This window comes from Microtus pennsylvanicus, chromosome 2, assembly GCF_037038515.1.
Source record: "Microtus pennsylvanicus isolate mMicPen1 chromosome 2, mMicPen1.hap1, whole genome shotgun sequence".
Classification (NCBI taxonomy): Eukaryota; Metazoa; Chordata; class Mammalia; order Rodentia; family Cricetidae; genus Microtus; species Microtus pennsylvanicus.
Genome location: NC_134580.1, coordinates 144,558,278 through 144,571,099, shown reverse-complemented (window position 1 = coordinate 144,571,099; position 12,822 = coordinate 144,558,278). Strand labels below are relative to the sequence as shown.

Here is a 12,822-nt window from a genome sequence, read left to right as displayed (position 1 = left end):
CTTGACATCCATGGTGGGAAAAGCAAAAGCCTGTGCTATCAGCCTGTCCACTGCCCAATTTATCCTCCCAGCTCAGGTCTGGGCATTTATTGAATGACCTTAAATCCGAGCCTTAAGGTGGTTTAGCCATGGGCTGTGGAGAGGGTTCAGTCAGTAAAGGAGTTACTCTACAAGTCTGAGTTTAATCCCCACCCATACTTTACAAAGCCAGGTATGGTGGCAGTGTGTACCGTAGCGGCATTTCATTTGTATTTCAATAACTAAAGCTTGCCTGAGGATCAGAAAAGTAACACAGCCCCACTGGCCAGCCTTACACACCAGGCAGCAATAACACACACCTTTAATCCCAGTAGCCACACTAGCTTGCCATAGAAACCAGGCGGTAGTGGTGCACACCCTTAATCCTAGAACTAGAGAGGAATTTAAAATGAAAGGAGACAGCTCTCAGTCTCAGTCTGAGGTTGTCTGAGGAGGCAGGTTCACCATTACCATTTTGGACTGAGGTTGAGGTAAGAGCCAGTGGCTGGCTGTTTTGTTTCTCTGCTCTTCAGGTTGGGCCCCAATATCTTTCTCTGAGTTTTTATTAATCATGCTACAGTGTACCTGTAATCTTAAGACTGGAGGGGAGGAGGTAGGGGGATCCCTGGGGCTCTCACTGTTCAGAGAGTTAAGCCAATGTGACACCCTCCAGTAAGAGATAGGTCTTAAAAATTAAGAAAAATGGAGAAAGACAATTGATGCTCACCAACAAACTCCACCTGCTCAGATAAACTCTTGCACACATGTGTGTGCCTGTGCATAGACACACAGACACACAGATGACATACATGACAACCAAAGATAGGATCTATCCTCTCACCAGCACCTACGAATACTGCACATGTGGGCCCCCGACTAGGGAACCACAGCCCAGCACCTATGAATACTGCACACGTGGGCTCCTGACCGGGGAACCACAGGCCAGCACCTATGAATACTGCACACGTGGGCTCCCGACTAGGGAACCACAGGCCAGCTCCTATGAATACTGCACATGTGGGCCCCCGACTAGGGAACCACAGGCCAGCTCCTATGAATACTGCACACGTGGGCTCCCGACTAGGGAACCACAGGCCAGCACCTATGAATACTGCACATGTGGGCCCCCGACTAGGAAACCACAGCCCAGCCCCTACGAATACTGAACACGTAGACCCACGACTAGGGAACCACAGCACAGTACCTACGAATAATGCACACGAAGACCCACGACTAGGGAGCAACCGCTAAAGATTCACTTGTAAACAATGCCAACTCCATCTGTCTGAAGTATTTTTAATTTTTCCCCAAATAGGAATATTTGTTTTCTGAGGAGACCCACCAATTGGCTAAGGAGTGTGTGTGTGGGGAGGGGGCGGTAAAGAGATCAAAAATTCTATCTCTGGAACTTTAGTAAGATTCTGAAAAGGTAGCAAAGGGGGAAGCCATTTGCGAAGAACTCTTTGTATCCAGCATCATGAGAAAATCGGAGCATCCTGGCAATTTTGCACATCTCCTATGATTTGATTGTCAGTAATGAAGCCCACAGGAGAATGATAAATGGGGGGAAGAGAAGTATCTATTTCACTTATGTGGCAAATTATGCAACTCGGGGCTTGATAGCACTCGGCAAAATACAAATGTATTTGAATGGAATTCAAATCGTTGCTCTTTGCCTAAGACACAGGTAATATCACCAGGGGTCCCGTCTTTGGGTTTTTATAAGAGGCAAGAGTTTAAGTAATAGTAGCAGTATTACAAAATTACCTTTAAACACTGAAAACATTTTTACTCTGTTACAGGGTGTAATTTCCACTTTTTCCCTCTAATGGCTCACATACAGAAAATGATACACTAATGCAATTTTTCAAATTTAGTTACCTTTTTTTGTGTTCTAAAATTATATGTTCTCATCGCTGCCCTGTTTGACAGACTCTAGGATCCATTTATTTTCTGGTTCTTATGGTTCCATAATTTATCTTTCTTGTCACAGAAACTTTCATAAACTTTTTTCCCCAAGACACAAAACAGTTGCAATAAACTCAGACAAAAATGCTTCCAGCTCAACTTTTGAAATCTTTCAATTACGTTTTGAACGATTATCTTACTTCTGCCCACTGCTGTGCTGTGCAATCTACGTGGACTGACATCTGAGGAGGAAAATTGCTTGAAAAGAGACTCAGTTCAAACCATTTGGATTTCTTTACCTGTTCGTGATGGGGGTCTATGGATTTATAGTTATGCTTTTCCCACATAGATATAGAAAGATAAAATGAGAGTTGTCTCAGGGACACAGAGGAAGACAATATGTCCAGCATCAGCTATCCAGAGGATGTGGCCTAGGGACCGATTGTATTTTGTGAGACTTTGGGCATGTCCTAGATAGCTTTAACTGCCAATTTGTCACAGCCTAGAGCCACCTGAGAAGGGAATCAATTGAGGTATTCCCAAGATCAGACTGGCCTGTGATTATGTATGTAAGGGGTTGTGTTATCTTGATTATTAGTTGATGTAGGAAGCCCAGTCCACTGTGGGTAGCACAATTCCCTACGCAGATGTCCTGGGCTGTATAAGAAACCTAGCTGAGCACAAGCCTTAGGAATGCAAGCAGCATCCCTCCGTGGTTTCTGTTTCATGTTCACGCTTGAGTCCCTGTTCCATCTTCCCTCAATGAACTGCTATGGCCCGGAAGCATAAAATGAAATAAAAGCCCAAGTCATAGAGCTCTATGACAGCAACAGAAGTCAACGTAGGATATCACAGGAAGATGTAAACAGGAACGTATACCTACATTAAACACAAAACACAATGAAGAAATCCCCAAATGACCAGAAAGGCCCAGTACTAGATCTGGATCTACTTGGCCCCATTTTTGTCACCAGGCAATAGATACTCAGTTGACATCCATGACAATTATGGGTATTATGGTGAAGGAAACCTGAAACCAGTACAGTCCAAGAAACCCCACAAAATGACTCACACGTTCAATTTAATTGTTCTACAAAATACATTATAGTAGTCATAAAGTATATTTTACTCGAGCCAGCATTCCAAACTTCTCTACTTAATATATAATACACAGACCTTTCTTCCGTTGCTATTGCATTGTTGGGACCCAGGAACTTGACATAGTAAGCGAGCACCCTACCATCCATCTCTACCCCCAGTCCTGGTAAATGGTTAGATTATTTTTTAAAAAACACACCTTCAGACTTCTGGGAATATTCTAGGCTCTAGGGTATGAGAAGGGAAGATGGCAACCTAAGGTGCTGGTCCTTAGGAAAATGGCCTCTAGTGAGGGGACTTGGCCGAGAGGTGGGTGTGGAAAATGACCAGGTAGGGCTAGACACTACTGACCAAAACAACGCAGAAAGACCTTCAGGTTAAACCGAGCCTGGGTACAACATGGAAACCACATATGCAAACATCCAAGGCAAAAGTCACCACGGAAGTGGGAACAGTGAGGGCAAAGGGCCCGAAGTCCACTCCCTGACACCACACGGTCACTGAGGAGCACAAATCCAGGAACCACGTTGGAAAGTCATTACCACCTCACCACAGCCCTGCTTTGCTCTTTCCTGTTTAAATCTTTCGGCTCTGCCATGGACCCAAGTTAACGTTTCTGCACAATCTAACTTTCAGATTTCCCTCCATCTCCCGTCTCCTCGTCACCAAATGGTAGAAATGGCAGTCAGGCTAGGAACCTGAGAGGGATGGAGCTTCGTGAAGTCATGTGACCTAATGCTGTGCTACGCAGGAGTGGCAGAGTTACCTGCCCCTTGATCACTCAGAGGGTTTGGGGAATTGTCCAGTAGTGAATTGTGCTGTGGATTGCAACTGCTTGACTGACATGCTTAGAAAACTTGCTGGTGCATGCTGGGATAAAATAAATATCCAGATCAGAAAGCTGGATGCCTTTAAGGACTTAGGCCATGTGGGGGAAATGTGGCCTACGAAGCTGCGTGCCGAGAGCATGGAACTTGCAGAAAAGGTGTTTGGGAGAACTTTCTAAGAGAGGAATAAGATTAAATTGGGGGAGGGCTGTAAAACAGGAGAGAAAGTTAAAATGAGAAAAAAAGAGAATGGAGAAAGGGGGGAGATGGAAACATTTAGGTCTGGGGTGGAAGTGGTGTGTGTGTGTGTCTGTGTGTGTGTCTGTGTGTGTGTCTGTGTGTGTGTGTGTCTGTGGGTGTCTGTGTATGTAGCTCACACGATGGGATCGGTATCTTAAAGAAAGAGATTTAGGATAATTTCCTGTCTTCCCACCACACTTCTGGACGCCTTGTTCTCACTCTTCCACGCGTGTAAACCAGGAAGTGGACCCTCACCTTCCAGAGCTCTGAGAAAGAAGTTCTTACATAAGCACCCCTGACTGTGCTCGACTTGGGTATTCACAGATACGCATAGACAGTTGTGTGTGGAAAGAGTCTCTAGAAACACCATGATAAAATGTGATCTAAGACCCAAGGCCTCCACCGTGGTGTTGGCGGTTCCCAGAGCTGGACTCTGGCCTTAGTCGGGGCTAACAAGCAAAGTTGCACAGCCAGAACCGGAGAACCTGCGGCCTGGCTCGGTTGGGAGTGCTTGGAGTTGATGGTGATAAGGGAATAGTCTTTCTCCTTTTCCTCCAAGGTAAGGGGACAATAGTCAAAAGAGCTAGGATTAAAGTAGAAAGGTCAGAGCCAAGAGAGGAGAGAAAGGCAGATGGCAGAGCCTGGCCACCTAGTTCCAGTCAGTGAACATATTTTAGGGGTGTGTGTGTGTGTCGCTATAGAGACAGCTTTTGCAGACAGACCTAGCCATTAATGCTCCAAATATGTTCACTCATATTTTACCTCACCTTCCTAAAGAATATGTGTGGACTGTCTCCAGATTTTATTTAAAGTTTATTAATTGTTTTAATTAATCTTATTTTTTATTGTGTGTACGATATGTGTGAATGTATGTGTGTATGTGGTGTGTGTGTCTGTGTCAAAGCACAATGCCCTGGAATCAATTCTCTCCTTTCACCTCCGTAAGAAGGACTATCTTTTGCCACCCCAGGCTAGCAGGCCTAGAGTTTCCAGGGTTTCTCCTGTCTCCTAGCATCAAGAATGCTGCCTAATACATTTAAGGTTTCTCTCTGTTCTAGAAGTTATGATCCACAAGGGTAAGAACTTCGCTGAGATCCCTACACATATGTAGCGCCATGTTTACCATGAAGTAGGACTTTGATAGCGTGTACTGCTGAATGCATGAAGAGGGGACTGGGAATGAGTAATACAGGGAGCTTGGTAAGGACAACACCAACGTGGCTTGGCTTGGTCCCTCCAAGGGACACTTCACCCTGGTCCACACCACGGTACTTCATGCGGGGGAGACAGCTCAGTATCTGAAAGCCAGCTCAGGTCTCCATGCTCTGTATCGGCATTGCAGGGGATACTTTTCAAATATCCGAATGCCCTTACTTAGTTAGCCCATTCGCTGTTTCTGCCTCAGAATTTGCTGGAGGCAAATAAACACATACCCCAGGCATGACATTATTTAAGCAGAAGGCCCACATAATCGGGACTTTCTTTCCCTCCCTTCTTTTAGGGGGATTTTTGGGAATGAGATTTGTGTGTCAGTTTCAGGTACTGCTTCTGCTGGGCACAGACAGCCATTTGGAGGACACCAGAGCAGAGGAGTCAATCAGCACCCCTAGACACCTCACTATAGCGTTCATTTTGTACCCACATGTGTGTCTGTACTTATGTGTATATATACACACATGCAGAGGCCAGAGTCAGCTTCAGGTGTCCTCCATTTTCTTTTTTGAGACAGGCTGTTTTACTGACCTAGAGACATTCAAATAATTTAAGCTTGCTGGCCAGCGAGCCTGAAGTATCACCTGGCTTCACTCTATGATCCAGGGCTTACAAGTATATAGGTACCATCTCTCCTGAAAATGTTATCCATACTCTAGAAGGATCAAAGCCCACTTACAAGACAAACAGTTTACTGACTGAGCCATTCCCCATGCCAGCCCTCACACCCACGTTTTCTAACTTGCTTACAGAAATATTCGAAAAGTATCAATGTTTGATCCAACGGAAACAACACTCATTATTATTTATTGACCATTTGCTGTACATTAAATAGTCAACATTGGTCCTCTCATTATTTGTCTTGTGACACACTCCTGGGGGTATCTGTATTGTGTCTTTTTTGCTGATGGGATCCCAGAGGTTATTGAGTTATCATATGTATCAAATATTCCCTCTCCAGAATCCAGGAGATCAGGCACAGGGCAGGTGTGGCTGGCTCCCCAGCATCTGAGCACTCGCTGGATCTGGTTTGAACATCTCTGTCCATGGACCACACACAGGTAAAAGTCTATCAGCTGAAGTGATCCAGTTAGGAAAGTGAGGGCCATGGCTGAGGTGGGGCTGAGTAGCCACCAGCTACTCAAGCGAGGTGGATAGTTGACTCTTGGCTGCTGTGCCTTGAGCTGGGTGACAAAGGGTCAGTGTTGAGTGAGACTGGATAGCCTGTTCACAGCTGGACCCTTGCACGGGGTTCAGGTGCCATAGAGAGGTAGCATCACACAAACTCTAATACTCACAAGCTGGGGATAAGAAGCCTTGGGTATCAAAAGCACAGAGCAGAGAGAGGATTAGCTGGCTTTTAAAGAAAGCTGTGTTTTTGTCATTGTTCAAATAGACACTCAAAGTCAGTTCTAGGGCACAGTTTTTATTTTTATTTTTTTTCTGGGTATTATCAGGACACATTCTGGGTGCAGAAGAATACTTTATTTACCTTGCAGATATTCTGGGCCTCTCTTTAGAGCTTTTAAACAGTTATGTTTACCAAGAGACTCCTATTATTTGAATGTACCAAATATATGCAGAGCCCCGTCGGACACATGCCAGCAAACGGAATAGACAAGCAACAATCAAGTAAATTTTAGATACATGAGTGGCTTATAAATAAACATTCAACACACCAAACAGAGATAAACACGCAATAAATAAGTGGATTTAGTATGGTTAGATACGTAAAACTATTTCGGGGAGATAAGCAGAAACAGAATAAGGAGATTCGACTGTACGGCTGTAACAAACAAGCCGATTCTGGAAAACCAAGGAGGGGGGAAAGTAAGAGAATTCCCCTCCAGGAATTGCCGATAGTGTCAGCAAACATCCTTCTCCTGGCTTTCTCTGTAGATGTCAAGCAGGTAATCTGTTGTAAACCATATTCTCTACAGACAGACGATACGATGCCAGAGAGAATACGGAGACCACCTCTCTCCTTTCCCGACACCTGACTCCCTCACGCAGAGAGAGGAGTGGAATGTTTATCACTTCAGCCTCCTTGCAAGCTGCTGGCAGCCACAGGCTCTGCGGACCGGGAGCTCGCACAATGCAAGGCTTGCGAAGTTGTCCTGTGGCTCACTTGCTTGCGCGTCTCATTCTCAGGCCTGTGTCTTGCACGGAGGCGGGAGATAACGCTCAAGCTCATGTGTGCAATGTCAGTAGAGGAAAGTTTGTGTTCATGCTTTGAATTTCTTATTAGGTGGTTCCTTAATCTGAATAGAGATTTGAGGGTAGGGCTTGGCAGGATGGTTCAGTGGGCAAAAGGAATTTGCTGTGCCAGACGGATGACCTGAGTGAGCGTCTAGAAAAATAAGGTGTAGGAGAGAATTGACTCCACAAAGTTGTCTTTTAACCCCCCCACACACTGTCACGTGTCACCGCCACACACAGGACAGTATGCACTGAACCGGGACCACCAACATAGGTTAGCCGGCAAAAATGTGTTTGCCACACAAGCCTGGGAACTCAAGTTTGAGTCCTGAAACCCACTAGTGACTCCGGTCTCTAATCACAGCATTCCTACGGCATGGTGAGAAGTGGGCACAGGAGACTTCTCAGATGTCTGTGGGCCAGCTGGCCTGGTGCGTGCAACCCAACAGCAGAAACAACAAAAGAACTTTGCCTCAGTGAAGCAGGCGGTGAGAAGCAACCTCCAGTCCTCACCTCATGGCACATCACACATCACACCCATACATTTCACATCCACATTGCTCTAGCAATAAGTAAACATAAAATAGAGCTAAAATAGAAAATAGTTTAAGAGAAATCAGAAGGAAGGAGAGAAAAGATATGACTGATGAGTTAGAAGGCAGCCTGCCATGCAGTCAAAATTCGGGGATGAAGATGGATCCTTCAGGATGGACGCAAGGTCAATGCGTTGAAGAAATTCTTATTAATTTCACGCGAGACTCTATGCTTCATTATGTGAAGTCCAATGGACCGTGGGATGCAGCACAGGAATACACATGCAAATTCCACTTCTCTCTCCTGCAGGCATGCTGGATTTCCCCTTACTATCCCCTTGGAGTGATGGGTGAGCCCTCACTTGTACCTTCTTCACGTTCCAGAATAAGACTCGGGAACTGGTGCCTGCTTCCTTTCTCCATAGCAATGGTCATGTTTCAGAGAGTTAGGGCTTCACAGCCCTGATTTAGAGGGAGAAAGTCCCTCAGTGAGAGGGAAACTAACTCCTGTCATTTAGGAAATGTTTGTCATGGCAGCAAAACGTAGCTCACGCAGACGTGTGTAGTCTCCCTGTTCACTCTTTCTTCGGCATATATATTGGTAGATACACCCTCACTCACGTGACACTGCTGGACCATTCTTAATTCTACCTTGACTTCCTAACTTCTGGCAATGGCCTCACATGTCTGTCTCCACCCCCTCCTTACCCGGCCTGTCTCTCTTTTTTCCTTCTTTCCATTTTATCCCTTCTCCTCATCCTCCTCTTCCCCATCCTCCTCCTCTTCCCCTCCCCCTCCCTCTTCTTCTTCCCCTCCCCCTCCCCCTTCTTCTTCCTCTTCTTCTTCCCCTACCCCTCCCTTTTCTTCTTCCCCTTCCCCTTCCCCTTCCCCTTCTTCTTTCTTCTTCTTCTTCTTCTTCTTCTTCTTCTTCTTCTTCTTCTTCTTCTTCTTCTTCTTCTTCTTCTTCTTCTTCTTCTTCTTCTTCTTCTTCTTCTTTTCCTTAATATCTTCTACGGATTTTTAAAAGGCACACAAAGGTGGATGGCTTTTGAAACTGTGACTCAAATCCACCTTCAGTTTGCCATGCATTCCCTTCTTAACAGTGCAAGGCATTTGTACTTGTATGTCTGCTGGTGTGACCCAATGTACCCTAAATGAGAGCAAATGTCATCTCCCACAATCCTTTACATCCCCCCCCACTGTCTCTCTCCACCTAAACAGTAGAGGCACCCCGGACTCGCAAGCCTTTCCTGTCATTTCACGCCAGGCTTTGTATGTGTTTGACTTTATTTTACTCTGATGTCCCCGCCCTCTTTGTTTAAGCTGAGTGTGGCAATGCACATAGAGTAAGATGGATTCCTGGGGCTTAACGGCCAGTCGGTCAGTGAACTTCTGGTTCAAAGAGAGACCCTGTCTTAGGAAATAGGCCAGGGCACTTATAGAGGAAGACAATCTCTGGCCTTCACACGTGCATGTGTGGGGTGTGTGCACACATACACAAACAGTATATAAAAAATAGTCTATTGGGTGTGAACACTCATTCAGATGGATTAGTAAATTCCACTTCAAACAGTAAATAGCAAGAGTCAGGCTTCAGTAGTGGGGACCAGGCAGTAACATCCAGTGAGGGCTGATGTAGGGAACATGTGTGGAAGTCAGCTGGAGAGAGATACAAGGCCACAGACAGGTGGGGGATGAGACACGCCAAATGGGCTTTCCTTGCTTTGTAGACTCTTAATTAACGTGAGGATAGCTCACAGGAGTGACAATCTCAGGTGTCCCAGGAGGACCAGGCAATGGCTGGAGTAGGGAATTGCATCTCTTTCAACTCCAGCTAGCCATGATCACGTGGAAAGAATGGTGTAGCAAGATGAGATGCTGGAGTCAAACAAACAAACAAACAATAGAAACAGAAAGTTTTAGGTAAAACAACTAAAGTTTTAAGCTAAATGCTTTTTAAAAATATCAGGTTTTGGGGGTTGTTACGTGTGTGTATGTGTCTGTCTGTCTGTCTGTGTTGTCTGTGTAAAAGTTGGAAAACACATTTGGCGTCAGTTCTTGTCTTCTACCGTGCTGGAGGCAGGGTCTCTTGTTTACCATCATCTTGTTTACCTTGCTGGCTGCCATTTCCTGGGATTCTCCTGTCTCCATCCACGAGATTTCCCTAAGAGCCCTGGGCTTATTGACTTGTGCTAACACATCTGGCTTTACATGGGTCCTGGGGATTTGAACTCAGTTCCCCATACTTGTCTGCCAAGCATTTTACCCACTGAGCCACCTCTCCAGGGGGCTAAAGTAGTTTACTAGTTTGAGGCTCTGACTGTGTCTCTGTTGGCTTACTTGCAAGCTGCTGTTTGGAAATTTCTGAGTTTAAAGGCAAGATAAGAGCCCAAGAAAGACAAAGTTCTGGGAGCTCTGACATTTATAGAGTCATCAAGGTAAAAACAAGAGAAAAACCAGTCTGCCTAAGAAGGAGATGTAACAACTCTCCAAATCCTACAAAGTCTACCACTTGTGTGTTTCTGTTCCCATTGTGGTCAAGCAAGTAAGAGCACTGGTCTCCCCATGCACACACAGGATGCCACATGAAGCCGGGGAAACACAGCTCACACCCAGTACAAATGTGGACACAAAGTCTCCACACAGCACTGGAGTCCATGCAGGTGGGGAGCTCAGAGGGGAGGTCGGTGGCCAGATGGTACGATGATGTCATCGGGATTAAAGATCTACTGAGTGGGGATGCTGCAGATGGGGAGAGAATGAAAAGACTCCCCAAGGTGATGGGCTATGAAGGAGAAGAAGGAGCAGAGAGTGGCTTGGTAAAGAGGAATATGTGCAGAGACAGACACACAGAGACAGACAGGCAGACGGCATAGGATGGTGACGGGCCTAGCTCAGTGCTGTGAACTGTGGGCCGGGTTCTCTCAGAGTCCTAGTTTGAGGTTCACTGAACTTCTACAAAACCCTATGAAGAAGGCAGTCTGTCCAACTGTCCACCTCGCGTTAAAGCGAGGAAACTGCGCCATGCATGGGCACACGGGTGCTTGATTACACGCCATTAAAGAAGGATGTTCTTGTGGAGAAGTTAGAAAAAGAATTTAAGGGCTTCCTACGATTAGCTTTTTAAATTGGTGTGTGTGTGTGTGTGTGTGTGTGTGTGTGTGTGTGTGTGAGAGAGAGAGAGAGAGAGAGAGAGAGAGAGAGAGAGAGAGAGAAAGAATGGACACTTGTGTGTCATGATACATTTGTGGAAGTCAGTGGACAACCTTGGGGAGGCAGTTCTCTCCTTCCACCTTTATGTGGGTTCTGGAGCTTTAACTCATACTGTTGGGCTTGTGGGGCAAGTATACCCAACGAGCCACCCTGTGGGTTCCTACTTACAAAACTTCTCCCCTTTCCCTCCTTCCCTCTCTCTCTCTCTTCCCCCCCATTCCTCCCTCCCCCCCTCTCTCTCCCTCCCCCCTTTCTCTCTCTCTCTCTCTCTCTCTCTCTCTCTCTCTCTCTCTCTCTCTCTCTCTCTCTCTGTATGTAGAAACCTTAGGTTCAGTCCTCTTCTTCCAGCTCATTCCAGACTCTCATGTTTGCCATTGTGTAAACACCATGGTAGTTGGCTCACGAACTTCTGGGGATTTTCCTAGACACATGTCACCACATCTGGCTTTATACAGGCTCTGGGGATCTGAACTCAGGTTCTCCTATCTCCCAGGCAAGCGCTTTACCAACCGAGCCATCTCCCCAGCCCCGCGGCTTCATTTTGAGGGTGCCTTCTGGAAAGATCCAAGCCGTGAGATGGCAGAAGATAGAGCTTTCTTTAGCACCGCAGTGGAGGAAGAAAAAGGAGCTGGATGAGGCTGTTGGTGGACAGGGAAGCGAGAGAAGGGATGGGGCAGCCTCAGCTTTTGTTTCTAAATAAATCACCCGAACATGGGCCCCATTACTCCTGAGGATACAGATTCGTGGCTGTGGGAAAACTCAAATTAATCATTAAATAGGTCTTGGATATGGAAGAGATATTCATCATCTAGAAATAGACCAAGAATGGATTATTTCATATCTTTGGGTTAGGCTCAACTATGCATCGAACCCCCCAGGATATTGAAGCCATATGGAAACTTCTTTGGTGCACCTGGAGATGGAAGCTTCCAGAACAGCATAATCTAAAATCTTTCTCCACTCCTGATACCCAGAAATTATTCTCAGCTTGTTGCTGCCTGTGCCTCCCTTTGTCTTCAGCACAACACATGCCCCCTTCCAGCTGGGGCTGCAAAAGCTTGGTCCTTCCTTTCTCCAACTCCCTTCCCCTAGCTTGTTTTTAAGAGTGGGAGAATGTGGAGTACAGATACAACTGCTTCACTTAAAAGCGAAAATCCTCCCATTTATACCATTTCCACTACCTGGAACATGACAGAGAGCAAGGGGGTAAACAACTCTGCCTTATTCCCCTCATAAAAACAGAGTATGTGCAGGCTCAGATACTTGGGGATGGCGGGCGTCACATGCAAATGCCTCTCAGCTTCATGTTGCTTTATTTTAAACCTCAGTTCTCAAAATAAGGACCTGGAAGCTTGTGTGGGAATGCAGCTAAAAATGCAGATTCTCAGGCCCCAATGTTACATGTCTAAACTAACAGAACAAAGTTGGAATGTAGAGATCCATATCTCATACATGTATGTATGTATGTATGTATGTATGTGTGTATCACTCCTACTGGCCTTGAATTCACAGCAATCATCTTGCCTCCACTTCCTGAGTGTTGGGATTCCAGGCATTGGGTACTACTTCACCTT

The 12,822-nt window shown here is 45.8% G+C and overlaps 1 protein-coding gene across 5 annotated transcripts in view; it reads right to left on the bottom strand.

Annotated features, from left to right (window-relative positions):
• Tshz2 (teashirt zinc finger homeobox 2) overlaps positions 1 to 12,822 on the bottom strand; it is a 448,707-nt gene that overhangs the window by 313,132 nt on the left and 122,753 nt on the right. The gene's annotated exons all lie outside the window — the stretch shown is intronic.